Here is a 15,667-nt window from a genome sequence, read left to right as displayed (position 1 = left end):
TCTTTAGCCCAAAGGCCCGCCCAGCGGGGGGCGAAGGCGGAACCACCAGCCCTGCAGGGGCAAAGGGGACATTTCACAGCCACTTCACTTCGAAAGAAGTGATCATAGTAAAGTCGCAATAAAACTCCTAGGAAGTGACGAGGTTTGAGTACGTATGTGTTACTTTGTTTTTAATGTATTTAACTGTGAGTTTACATCATGAATTCTCAAAAGGGGTGACAGTTGATTCCTGGTGGGGGGGAAATCTTACTCTTTTCATATATAAAGCACAGATATATGTCCAGTGTATAAATAGACATACAGTATATCTGTGATGTTAAAATTCCATGGAGAGGGTGGTAGGAGATTAGGATAAATGTCAGAAAGGCTCCTTAGGAGGCAGTAATGAACAAAAGGTTGAGAAGCCCTGGTTCATATAATTTACGTTTCAATGGTGGCTGGGATCAACAGCGGCTCACACAATTCCTGACATTTAACAGCTGGCACTTGCAAGGCTGAGGACATTCTTAAAGGGCCATCTGGAGGGCATGATCCACAGACTGCAGGTCCTCTCCAGGTCTCTGGTTCAGTAGTTCTGGGGCAGGGCCCACGATGTGCATTTCTTACGAGTTCCCTGCTGATGCTCCTGGTCTGGGGACCACACTTTGAGAACCCCTGGCTCAAATCCCAGCTACTTAGGGGGGCTGAAAGATTGGACAAAAAACTATACATAGTACCTGCCCCTAATAATGTTCCATGAACTTGTTATCACTATGAGTGTATGATTCAGAGGCGAGGCTACAGAAATCTTACGTTACAGCATGCATGAGTTGTAGCATCATTTTAATCAGAGCCTCAGCTTCCCCATCTGTAAAATGGGGATAATGACACCCTGGCTCAGCCCACTTTACAGGTTGTGGAAGGATCAAAGGCGTTCCCTGATGTGAAAGTGTTTTGGATACTGTAAAGCCCAGTAGAGAGTTTTATTAGAAAGGGGCCAGGCCCCATCCTGGAGCCACAGGCAGGGCTCCCGCTGGCGGGGACATCTGAAACAGCAGCTTCTCCTGCCCAGAGGCATCCAGGCCTCCCTCCAGCTGCCCACGTGCTTCCCTGCCACCCTCAGGCTTTGGCATGTCGGGTGGGGGAGGGGCTGGTAGCTCTTCCAATATCTCCAGTGCTGTGGGTGCAGCCGCCCCGGCCTCACCAGTCTCTGCTGAGAAAAGGAATGTGGTGCAGAGACCAACGCGGTGCAAGGGCTGCTCTCCCAGGCCCAGGCCCTCACCACACAGGCCACCAGCTGCCCTTCCGCCTCACCCTCTCACTCCCTCTCCTCCTGCCTGGCCTGGCAGGTGAGGCACCTGGGCCGGCCGCAGCCCCAGAAAGCCCAGAGGCTGGAGGAGGTTGTGCTGGTCGGGTGTGGGACTTGTCTGCTTGGCTCCATCTACTTTCAGTTCAACTCACAGACGCATGTTGCATGTCTGCTAGTCCTGGGCTGACAGCCTGGTTAATATTAACGTTTTCTGCATTAACAACAAAAAAAGACGTATTTGGGAGGACAGGCCTCACCGGGGCTGAGCTGGGGAGAGCTGGGGGCCGCTGGCAGTGAGCAGTGAGTCTCCCCCACTGCTGGTGGGGGGGGGCAGTGAGCAGTGAGTCTCCCCCACTGCTGGCGGGGGGCGGGGCAGTCAGCTTGATGCAACTCAGGGCCCGGAAATGTGCTTCTCTGCCGGCGGTTCAGGGTTAGGGCCCATCCCAAGGAAACCCGATGAAATGACCAGCCTGGTTGAGTCTTGGCAGCAATGGTGGGTGACCTTGAGCAAGTATGACCTGATCCCGAAGATGGGGCTTAATAACTGCATCCCCCCCACGGGGCTGAGGCAGAAATGAGCCAAGGCCTCGCATGCAGTAAGCGCTCACCAATGTTAGCCTCTTGGAGGGGTTCCCCCAGATGCAGACCCAGGACGGGATTTGGGGGTGAGCCCCGGAAGCGTGTGGGGCTTTGGGGTGGTGATGAGAGGGAAGAAGCCCACACGGTGTCTCTCTCCAGCTGCACGCGGAATGAGCTGCCTGCTGGGGAAAGCGCCTGGGGCAGCGGCAGGAAGGGGAGGGGAGCCCAGGTGTCTGTGTGCCTTACAGTCCTGCTTTTAAAATGCTCAGGACTTGCCCTCAGTGGTTAGAGCATTGGCCGGAGGACTGAAGGGTCACGGGTTCGATTCCTAGTCAAAGGCACACACCTGGGCTGCAAGTTTGATCCCCCGCCCCAGTCAGGTGTGGCCAGGAGGCAACCATTCGATGTGTCTATCTCACATCAATGTTTCTCTCTCTCTCTCTCTGTCTCTCTCTCTCTCTCTCTCTCTCTCTCTCTCTCTCTCTCCCCTGCCCCCACCCCTAATCTGCTCTCTCTAAAAAATCCTTGGAAAAAAATATCCTCAGGTGAGGATTAACTAAAAAACAAAATGCTCAGGCTCAGGCCCAGCTGGCAGGGCTCAATGGTTGATTCCCGGTCAGGGCACGTGCCCGGGTTGAGGGCTCGATCCCTAGTGGGGAGGGGGTGCAGAAGGCAGCCGAACAATGATTCTCTATCATTGATGTCTCTCTCTCTCTCTCTCTCTCTCTCTCTCTCTCTCTCTCTCCTTCTCCCTCTCCCTTCCTCGCTAAAACCAATAAAAATATTTTTTAATTTAAGAAATTGCTCCGGACTGTGCACCTCCAGTTCTTTTATGGGACAGGAAAGCGTCCGATGCGCTGGTGTTACTGGGTTAATATGTCGGCCTCCTGACTGGGCCAGGGGACAGGGCCGCGTGCCCAGGCGATGACGTGGGGCCGCCGCCCGGGTTCCGGGGCCTCTCCTGTTCCCGCCTGCACCCCGTCCCCTGTCCCCTCCCGCACAGCTGGCCCTGGCCGCAGCTCCGACCTCAGCGAATGCCAGGCCCCCCCTCCTCTGCCTTCTAGCCTAAGCTGCGAGACAGAAAGTGAAAGAAGGAGCTGGACAGAAAGAAAAATAATAAAACCACTGGAAGAGAAGAAACAGCTGGCAGAATGTTGGAAAAATTCCCAGTCGGGAATTCCCAGCCCTCGGGGCTCTGCCAGGCTGAGGACATTCTTAAAGGGCCATCTTGAAATTCCTTCTTCACATCCTCGCCAGCTCCTGGGAGGACCTGCCCCGGCCCCGGCCTGCCCCAGAGGGGTATGTGCGCCAAGTGGGAGTTGTGTTTTGGGGGTCAGAGCAGAGCTGGGGTGGGAGGAAGAGGGGAGGGCTAAAGGGAACAGGGAGGGGAAGGGCCTGGGCTCGGTGGTGGGCCGAACGGCGCTTGAGGCAGGGCTTTCTGGGGCAGAACAGCCAGGAGCCAGCTTGGCAAAGCTGTGTGCCCAAGACGGGTGTGTGCAGGTGTGGGGAAGGGCGCTCTAAGGTTTTCTTGGCAGCAGCCGGGTGGTAACAGCCCCAAAATAAAGTTGGCTGCTCTTCCTGAAGCCAGAGTGAGAGTCTCCATCCGTTCAGGAAACGTGGATGAAAACTGGGCGAGGCTGAATGGGGACGGGGCTTGTGCTCCTGGGAGCCCGAGGGAGGCAGGCAGCGGTGCCCCCCCCCCCCCCCCCCCACCCCCCGCAGGTCTGCACGGCTCCAGCCACAGGATTCCAGGCTGCCCTCAGGCAGGGGCTGGCACTGGGGTCGCTGATGAAGAAATGTGAAGGGTCCCGAGGTGCAGGGGCTGGGAGAACAGGAGTGGGCCTGCCACTCACCTAAAAACCGAGTTTGGAGGTTGGCTGATGGAATTTGGAGAGAAGGACGGAGGCTGAACCTGTACAAACCATGGCGCCTGGCAGGGAGGGGAGGCCCTTCCAGCTCTCACTGCAGTCCTAGGGCTCGACGCACCAGAGGCCCCTCATCCCTCACAATATGCAGTTAATGATTATATATATAAAAGCCTAAGCAACCGTCGCGTCCGAAACAACCGAACGGACGACCGAACAGGCTGTGTAGGGCGACCAGGCCGGCGAGGGGGGGAGAAGGGGCATTTAGGGGCAACTAGGCTGGCAGGGGGGGCAGTGAGGGGCAATCAGGCAGGCAGGCGGGTGAGCAGTTAGGAGCCAGTGGTCCAGGATTGTGAGAGGTATGTCCGACTGTCGGGGATCAGGCCTAAACCGGCAGTCAGACATCCCCCGAGGGGTACCGGATTGGAGAGGGTGCAGGCTGGGCTGAGGGGACCCTCCCCATCCCGTGCACGGATTTCATGCACCAGGCCTGTAGTACAGAGAATAAGCCACAGTCAACTCATGGCCAGTCCTCTGATGGGAGGAACAATTCTGCCCATTAATGTCTGTCCATTCATTCCAGGCCTGGCCTGGCCTGAGGAAGAGTCCAAGCCCCCTCACTACGGATTCTTCTGCCGCCACTTCTCTGCGCCTCCTGTGTGAGGCCAGAGGCTGCCGCCCCTTGAGCCCCCAAGTCCCTCCCGTCACTGGCCTCCCAGTTGACTCCACACATGCCCCCAGATTAATTTCCCAAAAACAATGGATCCCCCACTTCCCCTGCCCAGCGTTCACCACCCTGCAAACCAGCCCCCATTCCCTGCAACCTGCCCCCTCAGCCTTTCTCCCTGAGGGAAGGGCAATGTCGGGGTAGGAGCACAGGCCCTGGGTTTGAATTCCGCCTCCACCACCCAGTGCCTACGCTTCCTCGTCTGTGAACTAAACATAATGACATAACTACTTTATGAGGGTGTTTTAAGGATGAAATGAGCGAATAAATAACTTAACACAGTGCTGGGCATGCAGCAAGTCCTCGGTAAACGTGAGCTAGTGCCGTTGATCTTGTTGTCATTCATAGAATGTCCAGAGGACGGATTTTTGTTTTGTTCACCGACTTCACCCAGTGACTCGGTGTCTAGCACATGTAGATGCTCAATGAAGGTGTGTTGAATTTATTTATTGTTGTAAACGCTCTGTGCCAACCTGTAACATACTTTATACAGCCCCGCCTCCATGCCTGCCCTGGGAGGGCCTCACCCCACCCCTGATACGTCCCCCCAACTACTTCCAATTTCCAGCTGCAGCCCGTCCCCCCCCACCTCCACCCCAGAGGCCCTCCCTGGGCCAGGAACCTGCACAAAACAAGCAGGCAGGAGAGGCTCATGCGTTAGTGGCTGGGTTTTTACACTTTGGCTCCCAAACAGGTTCCTCGCCGGCTTGGCACTTGGCGCTCACCGCCTCCTCCGGTGGCCTCTGCGTGGCACATCCCAGCTACTCCCTGTCCTTCCTCTGTGGCTTGGCCATCCCGCGAGGGCGTCCCAGGTGAAGGAAGCCACCGGAATAACTCGGCATAACTAGACGTGGTCTCCAAACCCGTTTCTGGGCTTCCTCGCGGGTGAGTTGAGACTTGGCATCTGTTTGCCCGAAACACGAGCCCTTCAGCTCCACATCCACACGCTGCTCCCCGCTCCCCGCCCTGGACGGGGCACAGCTGCTCTGACTCGGCTGTTTATGAGCTAAAAAAAGAAATTCCATGGTGACCAGTTGACTCAAGCCAGCTCCCAGTGTGAGGCGGTAGTTTCAAAGTAATCCCTGATGACACCGAATGCTCTCCACCCAGGCCCCAATAAAAAGAGCAGAAAAAACAAGATCGCAGCCTGGGCGGGAGGACGCCTGAGTCAGTTCTCTCCGCGGGAAGGTGTTGGCCCACAGCCTCCCAAGGAGGGAAGAGCGAGCTCCCCGCCCTCACGGCTCAGCCCACCTCCTGAGAAGGCCCCTCCACCTTGGAAGGTCCTCCTGGGAGCGGGGCGGGCGGAGGGCAGGGCCTGCCAGGCCGTCCAGGGCCTCCGAGAACAGCACAACTTCATGGCTCCTCCACAGCAGCAGACGCCCTCACATCCTCGGCCTCCTGGTGCATCCCGGACTGGCTGTCTTTCCGTCCCGGCACACAGCCAGGAAGGCAGGCCCGGTTTTCTGCCATTTCACAGGTGGAGAACCAGGCCCAGGGAGGTCAGCTGTCCCCCTGCACCCCTCGAACGTGGCCAGGCGGGGTGGAACCAGCTGCGCGGGGCCAGGATCCCCCGGAGTCTGGGGCTATGGAATTTAGGGCAGGCCCTCCCTTTCCCATCAGGGCCACCTCCCCCTCTAACACCGCTGCATGCTGCATGCCTCCCAGCGCCTGCTAATCGGAGGGAACTTTGCCCTCTACTCCAGTTCACCCCGCAGAGGGCTCTGATAAAGAGGACATCGCCCCCGTTTATAGTTTCCTCCTAGCCTCTCTGGCGACACCAGATCTGCTGCTTCCCGCTCCCCCTCACCCCACAGTCACACTTCACCCTCGAGTAGTCACCCAGTCACCCTCACGCACACTTGCACTAGTCACACACACAGTGACACATTCGCATGTACACCACCTATACATACTTAGCCATCGTGGGCGGTTAATGGGTGCGGACTGACAGGCTTGCAGATTTACTTTCTAGAAAGTCACGCCTGCCTCTCCCTGCTGCCCTTCCCCAGCCACCGGGGTTAGTTTCGTGTTTAATAAAGGAGCCGATCTGGAAGGATGGGTACAGACCTAAACCCGCTCTGCAGGGCTGTCAGCACTCTTCCCCACGCTGCCACCTGGTGACCGAGCCCAGAACTGCAGGCTGTGCCGGGATCACCACTTGCAGGGCGGGTCCCGGGCCGGGTGGGTGGTTAGGGGAGGTCCCACCCAACTGTCCCGTCCACAGGTGGCCCAGCTGAGTAAGTGAGGATGCCTCCTCCTTCCCGTCCTCAGGGGCGCGCTCCGTTGGCTTGGGACATGGTGAGTGCGCCACTGGACCAGCGTGCGGAGGACCCTCGTGGCAACTAAGCCCTACAACCACCAGACAACCGGGGTTATTGACATCCTTATGACACCTCCGTAGTGGACCTGGCTAAACCTTGGGGGGCCAGGCTGGACAGCGGGTGACTGTGCCCTCGGACCCTAACCCAGGAGCGGCTCTTCGCTCCTTTCCCGCAGCCTGTGGCCTCGCCAGGAGCTGGAGCTCAGGGGTAGGCGTGCCCGCCTCACACCTGACCTCACTCGCCCGCCCAGAGGCACTCTTCTGGGCCGCAGCCTTAGAGGTGAGGCGGCCGGGGTGTCCCCACCTCTCCTCCTAGAGCCCAGGGCCAAGGCGGTTCAGGCGGAGGATCTCACTGGGTCGTTTTTACTCAGGTTTATTTGGGCCCTCGGTGCAGGGGGTGAATCAAGCCCCTCGGGCCTGGCTAGCTCCTCTTGGTATGCATTCCCCGGGCCCACAGGCAGCCGTTCCAGTAGATCCTTTCACTTGTGTTCTGAAGTGCGGGTCCCACAGCGAGGACTGCCACACGGCGTTCGCCCTGTTTGCAGCAATGCTGTGGAAGGTGTTTGGGAGCAGGGCGAACGGATACAGGGAGAGGGAGAGCACCTGAGGTCGCTGAGACTGCTCTAATGATCAGGCAGTGGCTGCTCCTTTTCTCAGTTGTTTCCTAAAACACATAACCCTGGGACTGTGGACCCTGCTCTCACCAAGACCTCCACAGGGCTTTGACCCTCGGACCCCTGAGGTCGTCCATCAAACACCAGGTCACACGAAGGCTCTTCCACGGTCCCACCTCGCATAGTGAATAGTCTTCGACACTCAGAAAGCTGGCGTCTAGGACTCACCAGCCCTAGAATTCGTGTGTTCATCCAATGGATCCTTCCTGAACACCCGCTCCAAAGCCAGTCTAGGTCCCAGCCCAGCTGCCCCGCTTGCTGTGTGACGTTGGGCAAGTTACTTAACCTTCTGTGCCTGTTTCCTGAAGTGGCGATCGCCTCGGCCCCTACTCTCCGAGGGCTGTGTGAAGGTTAATACAGGTGAGTGCCTGGTACCTACCAAGCGTTCAGTAAAGGGTTTTGTTTTGTTTTTCATTTAAACCCTATACTAGCCCTATGCGTGGTTCCATTTTACAGATGACAAGACCAAGGCCCAAGGAGCAAAGCAACTTCTCCAGCTTGCACAATAGCACTGCCAGGTGCCAAATCCCCGTCTCCAGACTCTTCCCGCCAGAGGCAGCCGCAGGACCTCGCCCCCCAGTGCGAAAGCTGGAGATGCTGTGCAAAACCTCTGGACCAGTGTGAATCCCGATGGCAGGCCCGGGAATGGAATAGACAGCGTACCACACAGAGCTGCGCTGTGGAGCATGGGCCCGGGGGCCAGGTCTAGGGCTAGTCCTGGCTGAGGCTTTCCTCACTCTGGGCTATTTTCCTTCTCTAAGTTTCAGTTCCCACATCTGCACAAAGTGGGTAGTAACTCTTAGCAGGTCATGCGAGGATTGTTTTAAGAGCCCATCCCACACTTGCCGGAAGCCTGCAGAACAAAAAGCCTGTTAGCCTTGGAGAACCGTCACCACTGTGTCCATTTAACATTGTCCCCTCCCTCCAGGAAAATGACCGTGGGGACCTGCCATCCTTACACAGAAACCATCTTATTCTTCTCCTGGAGTCGCCAGTCCTGCAGTGCCGGTGATGAAGGCCCTGGCAGGCCATCTGGTCCCACTGTGGCAACCGTGCTTCGGCTGGAAGGGCCCTGTGGCCCATTTGCTCCAGGGAGCAGGCCGCCATGTGAGGTACATGCCACCCTTAGCTCAACAGATGGGCAAACTGACCAAGTGAAATGATTTTTTACTTTAGCCATTAAAATAGTATGTCTGTTTCTCTTAGAAAACCATGCAAATATTTGCTGGGAACCCCAAGACAGCAGCTAGAAAACAGGGAAGCAGAGAGTAAAGAACACCCTTTAAAGTGAGAGAAAAGCCCAGAAGGTCAGCACTTATTACCATGGCAGCCTACGGGCAGTGCCAGCCCCGTCACCCCGGAATGCAAAACCAAGGGGCCTAAAAACCCCACCTCACTGGGTTGTTTATTCACAACCTGCCCACGCCCAGGACTCTAGGGTTGGGTCGGCCACAAAACAGAGTGTCTTCGGTGAGGAATGGTAAGTACCTTAGGCTGTCACGAGGGAAATGTGGCATCGTGGGCACCGGCTCCCTGCACACAGGGGAGTTCAGGGACAGGTGTCTGAGGCCCACCTGTGGGCACCTCCATGCAGGGCACCTCTGAGGCCCCTCCCATCCTGACATGGTGCTGGGCTTGGACTCAGCAGCTATGGGCTTCAAACCCAGCTTAACCTTCCTACTATCTTCCTGACCCTGAGGGGAGGCACTTCCTCTTTCTGGAATTCCATTTCCTCATTTGCAAAGTGGGCCACATCACTAGCACCCTACACACAAATGAAACTTCCCACTCCCAGAACAAAGAGAACAGCACAGAAGAAAACTACTTATGAAAGCCGGAAGTGACTGGGTCTTTTTCCTTTTTTGCTTATACATGGCCTCTAATTTTTCTGCCATGGTCATGGGTTCCCTTTGAATTAAAAATGAGTAACTAAAGGGGAGGAAGTGAAGGAAAGCGCGGAGCCAGGCACAGCTGATGCTTTACACGTTACCTCGGGTTTTGTCCAGCAAGCCTGGAGGGGAGGCCGTGTGGCTCCCACTGCCGGCTGCACAGACCGAGTTCCCAGAGAAGTCCAAGGTCTCCCTACCATGAGGGCCTGGCAGGAGGGTGTACAAATGCAATGTGCAAAAGGCTGTTACCAAGGTCAGCCTCCAGCTCTGGGGGGAGCGGAACCTTCTCCCTGCCCTGCACCGTGACCGCAGAGCCCCTGAGAAAAGCCACCCATCAGAGCCCGACTCCAGGAACCTGCGTCTGGGGGCCTGCTCTGGATCAAGGTCAGGTAATTTTATTATTAACTAACAGCCTGTGCCCGGCCAAAGCTTTCAGGGCAGGAACTTACTTTAACAACATTTCTGTGTAAAAATATTGCGTGCACATGGTAGTCTTCTCTTCAGTAGCAACATCGGTGTATACTCTAAACAAAAATGCTAATTATACTGCGACAAGAAACATCTAACAATGATTTGATTTTTTTTTATTGTCATCACACTGGCCAGGGAGCATAACTGACTTTAGGGATGGAGATACTAGATGTCTGTGACACAATGATTGAATATTTCCTTGTCTGAAAGGGAAGAAAGGGCAAGTTAAATCATCCTGCCATTTATAAGCAGATTGCTTCTTTCAAAAGGCAAATGCTGATAAATGGTAGCCCAAGCCCTCCGGTACCGGGTAACAGGGCGTCTCACCCCATGGCGCCGCCCCACCCGACCGTGAAACTGATGGGGCAATGCTCAGAGCAGCCGAGGAGTGGGGCATACAGTCTCTCTGCGGCCTGGAAAACCCACCTTAGAAGAGCCGGCACCTTCTCACGCTCACAGCCGCCTGCACGTTGCTCAAGAGTCTCCATGTGGCCGAAGCGAGGGAAGTGATAGAAAGGAGGCGATCAGGGGAGAGCCTTTGGGGCTGGCACAGGCACAAACCAACTGTGTGAGTCAGACTTGCACTGCCTCCTGGAGCCAGTCCTGTTTGCCCTCTGTCTGAGGCTTTATCTGCCAGGGAGATGGGCACGTGGCCAGGGCCCTCTCAGGTGAAGGGTTGAACAGCCAGGCTGCGGCATGCTGCCAACCAGATGTCATGGCTGGCCATTCAGGAGGGGCACTGGGCCGGAAGTCAGGAGGGCGGGCACAGAGATGGCCCCAGCTGGGCTCCAGGAGTCTGACCGCCCCACTCCCCTCGCCCCACCCCTGCCTCAGGTTCTCTATCTGCAGAGCAAAGGTGTGGTTGGCATAAGGAATTCTCACACCACACTGCAGGAGTCTCCCACACATTTGATTGTGTTCAGAATATATGTCCGTCTAGCAATTTTTAAAAACTATCTTTTTAAACACAAAGCCTCTTCAACCATATACACATTTTAACATGCTGAAATAAACGTGTGCTTCTGGGCTGTTTGGGGGCAGACCTTCCTGTCCTGTCACCTCTGGGACTGCAAAATGAGGTGTTAAAAAATATTACCATCTGCTTCTCTGTACAACAAAAATACAGGAGAAACTGGGTTCTGAGGTCATTCTAAGACTGTTCATCAAAACATTTTTCCTGGCCTGGCCAGTGTGGCTCAGTAGGCTGGGCATTGTCTTGTGCACTGAAAGGTTCTGGTGTGATTACCGGTCAGGGCACATGCTGGGGTTGCAGGCTTGATCCCCAGTAGGGGGCGTGCAGGAGGCAGCTGATCATGTAGATGTTCTCTCTCTCCCTTCCTCTTTCTCTAAAAATCAATGAATTGTTCTTTAAAAAAAGAAAAAGAAAACATTTTCCCTGCCCTTACCAGGTAGCCCAGAAATTAGAGCACTGTCCCAATACACAAGGTTGCTGGTTCAATCCCCGGTCAGGACACATATAAGAATCATATCATGAATGCACAAATAAGTGGAATAACAAATTGATATTTCTCTAAAATCAATTTTAAATACTTAAAAACACACACATAAAAAATACAAATAGCCCTGGTCGGTATGGTTCAGTTGGTTGGACATCATCCCATGCACTGAAGGGTTGCTGCTTCAATTCCCAGGTTGCAGGCCCAATCCTGGGTAGAGGGGTGTGCAGTAGGCAACCGACCTGTTTCATTCTCATATTTCTCTCCCCAACTTCCTCTCTCTAAAAATCAATTTTAAAAATCTTAAAACAAAAAACATTTTTCCTGTCTTTATAAGCTATAATATACTTTTCATAGCATCATTTAAATTATTTGATATTCTATATTATGTAAGATTCCATATTTTTATAAAAGGCTTGCTAGTTTTCAGGTTTAAAAATCGCCATCCCTGAACTCTAAGTTCCCCTCTAACTCAGACGTTCTGCTAATCTCCAATTTTAAACCCAGAACAAATGCATAGGGTCTTCAACTCCTCAGTCCACATAAGCCTTGGTGTTTCTTGCCTTTGCACATGGCTTCTTTGTATAGCCAGTTCTCCATCCAAATCCCATTCTTCAACACTCAGCTCAAGTTCAACCTCATCTACACAAAACACTTAACATGGCTCTTGGACCTAAACCTGTCTCTTAGTGAGATAACAGAAACTCCCTCAAGTGGTGAGGTTTAAGTGAGCTGGTAAAATGTTTAGCAAAGTGCCCTGGCCAGTTTTCTCAGTGGTTAGAGTCCACTCTGGACCTAAGGTCGCCTGGGTTGCAGGTTTGATCCCCAGCAGGATACCTGGAGGAGGCAACGAATCAATGTGTTTCTCTCTCTCCCTCTGGACCTCCCTAGCACTCCCTAAAAAGCAATGAGAAAAAAACATCCTCAGGTGAGAATTAACAACAAAAAATGTTTAGCAAAGTGCTGGCACATGAATTCAAGAAATGCTAATTACTGTCACTGTAGTCTTGACCACTGTCTTGATTGTTGTGGGCGGAGCGGGGGGGCGGGGGCGGGGGGCGGGGGGGGGGGCACGGCAAGACTTCAGTCAATGGAGACTCAATTATAAACAGAAGTGTGACCTCAGGCAAAGAATTTGGCCTGGTAGTAAAATGGGGCAGTACTGCCTCCTAGTGGGTTGTTGGGAAACAGATGTAGGTTGTTTCTTTTTTAAATTGTCACTGACCAGGGATGGAGGAGCGCCTGGATGTCTGTCACATATGAATTGCCCTCGCCTACAGGACTGAACCTACTGTATAGGTGTAAATTCTACTGTATAGAGTACTTGCATAAGGCCATCACAGATAGAATGATTAAAAGGAACAAAGAGCCCTAACCGGTTTGGCTCAGTGGATAGAGCATCGGCCTTCGGACTGAAGGGTCCCAGGTTCAATTCCTGTCAAGGGCGTGTACCTTGGTTTCGGGCACATCCCCAGTAGGGGGTGTGCAGGAGGCAGCTGATCGATGTTTCTCATCAATGTTTCTAACTCTCTATACCTCTCCCTTCCTCTCTGTAAAAAAATCAATAAAATATATTTTTTAAAAATAAAAGGAATAAAGACATTGCCTAGAAATCACTAATCCCTGTGTACATTCAGACTACTTAATTATTCCTAATCCAGTTATTCCCTTTTATCAAAGGATATATACTACTTAATTCTTACATAGTATTTAAGTGCCAGGAGCTATTCTGAGCACATTTCATGTATTAATTCAATCAAATCTTCATAACAATCCATGGGACAGGCACTTTTCTCCCACCCCATGTTATAATAGGCAAGTTCTTTCTTTTACTATATTGTTATTGATTTTAGAGAGGAAGGAAAAGGAAGATAGGAACATCAATGATGAGAATCATTGATCAGCTGCCTCCTGCACGCCTCCACACTGGGGACCAAACCGTGGCCTCCTGATTTATAAGTAGACATTCAACCACTGAGCCATACAGGCCAGGCTGGGCAAATTATTTTTGACAGTTTCTTTGATATTTTGAGAGACATCGATTTGTTATTTCACTTATTTATGCATTCACTGGTTACGTACCATGACCAAAGATTGAACTCGTAACCTTGGTGTATGGGGACAATGCTCTAACCAGCTGACCTACCCAGCCAGGGCCTTGACATAGCTTTAAGGCCCAGCTTATTTGTGACAACATTGCACTTCATTTCTCCAATCCAGCAGTCTATTCTTTCTCTTGGCGTGTTATCTCTACTTCAATTAAGTTTCTTTCTTCCTTTTGCATCATATTCAAGGAAGTCTGGTCTGTTGTCAAAGGTTCTGGAGTTTTTGTGTCTACATGTGCCTTTAGTCTTAATTTTTCTGTAGGGCAAGTATGAAATAGGTTCAAGCATCTGACTTATGTCTTCTAGCAATCATATAAAGAAATACATACTATTTTATAAACTGCTTATTTTTATATTAAAGGTTTCTTCATCTTGACTTTTTTAAAAAATGAGCATAGAGAATGGATTTCACTTCAGAAATAAGGGACCATTCATTACAAAATTGTTTTACAAAAAGGGGGCCCAAGTCTGATAGGATTGAAGACCACTCTGAGCTTTTTTAAAAAATATATATATTTTTTATTGATTTCAGAGAGAAAGGGAGAGGGACAGATAGAAACATCAATGATGAGAATCATTGATGGGCTGCCTCCTGCATGCCCCCTACTGAGGATCAAGGCCGAAACCTAGGCATGTGCCCTTGGCCAGAATCGAACTTGGGACCCTTCAGTCCACAGTCAGACGCTTTATCCAAACCGGCTAGGGAAGTGGTCGGCAAACTGCGGCTCGAGAGCCACATGCGGCTCTTTGGCCCCTTGAGTTTTTAGCAAAAACCAGCTTAGGAGTACCCTAATTAAGTTAATAACAATGTACCTACCTATATAGTTTAAGTTTAAAAAATTTGGCTCTCAAAAGAAATTTCAATAGTTGTACTGTTGATATTTGGCTCTGTTGACTAATGAGTTTGCCAACCACTGAGCTAGGGCGACTGTGAGCTTTTTGAAAAACTGGGATAACCCCACCCGAGTTGATATCGAAAAGAAGTACAATACATGTGCTCAGCATATGGTAATTCTATTTTAATTCTTTTCCTGTGTTTTTTCCCACCACACCTTGCTCAAGGGGTATCCCCGACACCAGCACTGTGAACGTGCTGAAGGGAGCAAAGGAAAGCAGCGTTTTCTGGTGACAACAATCTCGCCCAAGTGCTACGCACCACCACGGTAGGTGCCCAAGGAGCTTTCAGTCCAACTCCACAGCTTCTATACAGACACAGCCAGGGCTGCCTCTCCCAGCAAGGTTGAGCGGCAAGAAAGGGATGAGCAGAGGATGTGGCCAGTGGGCAGGGCCCCAGGCCGAGGGCACAGATGTTCCTTGTTCCGTACTTGGGGGACGGGGGTAGGGAGGGAGGACACAGTAAACCATAGGACCACAGGGAGATGAAAAGACCGGAATCCAGAACTGCTCTTTAGAATCCCCTGGGGAACTTCGAAAGCATACAAACACCAAGTTCCCACCTCAAACTAAATCAGGGCCGCGGGATGGAGCCCAAGCATTCCTTTGCAGAACTTTCCCAGTTAATTCCAATGTAGACAAAGGTGGATAAAAACCACTGAGACTCATCAGCAATACGATGTGAAGTATGTTTTTGTTATCCCCAATTTGAAAAATAAGCTGTTTGTAGCCCTGACTGGTAGTTCAGTTGGTTAGAGCATCATCCTGATACACCAAGGTTGCGGGTTTGATCTCTTGTTAGAGCACATACAAGAAGCAACCAGTAATTGCATAAATAAGTGGAACAACAAATCTGTGTTTCTAAAATCAATTTAAAAAATATTTTAAACTCTTCTAAAAAAGAAAATTATTTGTAGAATTTTGGCACATATCCAGAAGATGAAAATTCAGATCCAGTTAGGCCTAATTTGAAAATCCATTTTTAAAGAGCCACCTAGCCCTAACCTGTGTGGCTCAGTGGATAGAGCGTCAGCCTGCGGACTGAAGGGTCCCAGGTTCGATTCCGGTCAAGGGCATGTACCTTGGTTGTGGGCACATTCCCCAGTAGGGGGTGTGCAGGAGGCAGATGATCGATGTTTCTCTCTCATCGATGTTTCTAACTCTCTCTCCCTCTCCCTTCCTCTCTGTAAAAAATCAATAAAATATATTTTTTTAAAAAGGAGCCACCTAACACTGTTTTGTTTTTTATTATTATGAATTTAGCTTTTATTCAAAATTAAATAAGGAAAAGCAAGTTTTTCAGAAACGTTTATAAATTACTTACATGAAGCAGGGACAGTCCTAAGTTTACAACAATTACAAAAGAATCTCCACCTAACAGTTTTAACCCATCATCCT

The sequence above is a fragment of the Eptesicus fuscus genome, chromosome 10 (genome assembly GCF_027574615.1).
Source record: "Eptesicus fuscus isolate TK198812 chromosome 10, DD_ASM_mEF_20220401, whole genome shotgun sequence".
NCBI classification, from domain to species: Eukaryota; Metazoa; Chordata; class Mammalia; order Chiroptera; family Vespertilionidae; genus Eptesicus; species Eptesicus fuscus.
This window is presented reverse-complemented; position numbering follows the sequence as displayed.